The following is a 2,500-nucleotide window of genomic DNA, read 5'->3' on the forward strand; positions in this document are numbered from 1 at the left end:
AATGTGAATTTGAATCCATTTAAACGTTTTTTGTTTCTTTAAATCAAATAAGCTTTTGGTTTTGTTTCGCAGACAACTCTTAATCGATTTTCATCTTAGAAATGAAGTTTTTGTTTCTAAAAGCGAACTAGCTTCTTTCTAAAGCAACACTTTTGAAAGTGAGCTAGCTGTTTTCTGATGCGAATAATCTTTTTAAAAGACTTTGTTCCAGTGAGCTGGACATCTCTGGTGAGACTTTTAAACTGGCTTTAAACCCTTTTAAAATGGTTTGCAGTTGGTTTTACATTCTAAAGCGACTTAGCCTTTTGTTTTGGTTTTGGTGAGCAGAGAACTCTTAACCGACTTGATGTTCTTTTTACAAATGAAGTTATCTTTTTTAAAAGTGACCTAGCTTTTTCTTAAGCAGCTTTGCATTTTTTTGAGAGTGATGTAAACTTTTTATTTATTTGGAAATAGCAAAAGTGAAATAGCACTTTTCAAACATGAATAGTCTTTTTAAAAGACTTTGATCATGCAGTGAGTGAGTGAGTGAGTGAGTGAGTGAGTGAGTGAGTGAGTGAGTGAGTGAGTGAGAGTGAGTGAGTGAGTGAGTGAGTGAGCTAGACATTTAAGAGACTTTTAAAGTGACTTAAGCCCTTTTAAAGTGATATGAAGCTTCTTGAATGTGACTTATTATATATTTTAAAGCGACTTAATGTGTTTCTTTAAATGTGAGTTAAAATTGTTGGTTAAGTCACATCTACCATTCTTAAAATGAAAACTTGTATTTCTTTTTTAAAGAGACCTTTTGCTTCTTAATTAAAGACTTCTTTTTTTTCTAAAAGGGACTGCAATTTTTGAAAGTGACCGAGCCTTTGAAAAAAATAAAAAGTAGGCATTTTTCACTGTGCATCTTTTTAAAATGGATTCAGCGTCTTCTGTAATGAAAACTTCTGTCTTGAAAACAAACAAATGTTTTTGAAATTCATTTTGTAGTGTGGTTTGGAATTTCTGAAATAGATGTGTAGTATTTTTTAAATAGCAGTGAAGTATTTTGTAAAGTCTTCTTTTAATAAGTGGTTTACACTTTTTAAACGTTTTTGAAAATGAATTTGCTTTTTTAAATGATTTTTGCATTTATGTTCAAGAGACAGAGGGTTTTATTTTTTTTTAAGGATACTAGATTTTCCTAGGATACTGGGTATTTTCTTAGGCAGGTGGGTATTTCTTTAACCATTTCATGCGCTGGGTTGTTGTATAACAACAAATCAAGCTAAGCTTCCCCAATTCAAATGGTGCATTCTAACCGATTGAAAACAATATTGTTTTATAAATGAGAGTTGAAAAAGGCTGTAGAAAAAGTCTAATTTAACATTTCATAGTACCACTGTCATTTTGTAGATGTTTTTTTATGAGTTATGTTAGTTACAGAAAAATAATTGGTGCATGAAAGAGTTAAGCGGTTGGGTGTTTTCATAACCGACCGAGGATTTTCCTAAGCAGCCGCGTAACTCATTAATCGGCGGGGTATTTGTTAACCGTTAGGGTTAGGGTTAACCGGACAAGAGTTTTTTTTTACCGAACAAGCGTTTCTTTAACCGAACAAGTGTTTTTTCCAGTGAGCAAGTGATTTTTTTTTTAACAGAACAAGTGTTTTTAAACGAACAAGTGCTTTTTTTTTTTTTATTTTTTACCGAAAGCGGGTTTTTTTAACCGTACCACGGTTTCTTTAACCGAACTAGAGTTTTTTTTAACCGTAAGACGGTTTTTTAACCGAGCAACTATTTTTTTAAGCGAACAAGTGCTTTTTTAACCGAACAAGGGTTTTTTTAACCGTACCACCGTTTCTTTAACTGAACAAGTGTTTTTTTTTAACCGCACAAGCGTTTTTTTTAACCGTTAGGGTTAGGGCTAGGGTTAGGGTTAGGGTTAGGGTTAGGGTTAGGGTTAGGGTTACAGGTTTTTTTTTTTAACAGAACACTTGTAAATTTAACCGCACAAGCGTTTTTTTTTAATCGAGCAAGGCTGAGTATTTTCTAAACCGAGCGAGGAACTTTTTAAGAGTTTTTTTAACCGTTAGGGTTATTTTGTTAGGCGAAAGAACACTTTATTAAACGAACACTTTTTTTAACCGCACGAGCCTTTTTACTATCGAAAGAGGAATTTCTTGAGTTGCCTAGCGATATTTTAACCGAGCATGCATCTTCTTAAGTAACTGAGCATTTTTATAGGCGAACACGTTTTCTTAACTGACTTAGCGTTTTCTACGATTTTTGTGACTTTGCAAATGTTTCTTGGACGTTTTGCAAACAAGTCGGACTCTTTTTAAAAACTTAAACTCTTGTCCCATTAAAAATTGAATGTTCATGGAGAAGACGAGAGCAAACGCAGCACAGCTCTAGCAGTTTGCTGGTAGCTTCTCTGGTGTTGGTGTAAAGCATTAGAAGCGCTCCGTTGTCGCTGTTGAGACGTTTGACAGTGCTTTTTCGGCGGACGGTTCTAGATGCGTTGGTGTCGTGCG

Source organism: Hydra viridissima, unplaced genomic scaffold (genome assembly GCF_058129835.1).
Source record: "Hydra viridissima isolate aposymbiotic clone 2 unplaced genomic scaffold, HvirCarnegie_v1 scaffold_14, whole genome shotgun sequence".
Classification (NCBI taxonomy): Eukaryota; Metazoa; Cnidaria; class Hydrozoa; order Anthoathecata; family Hydridae; genus Hydra; species Hydra viridissima.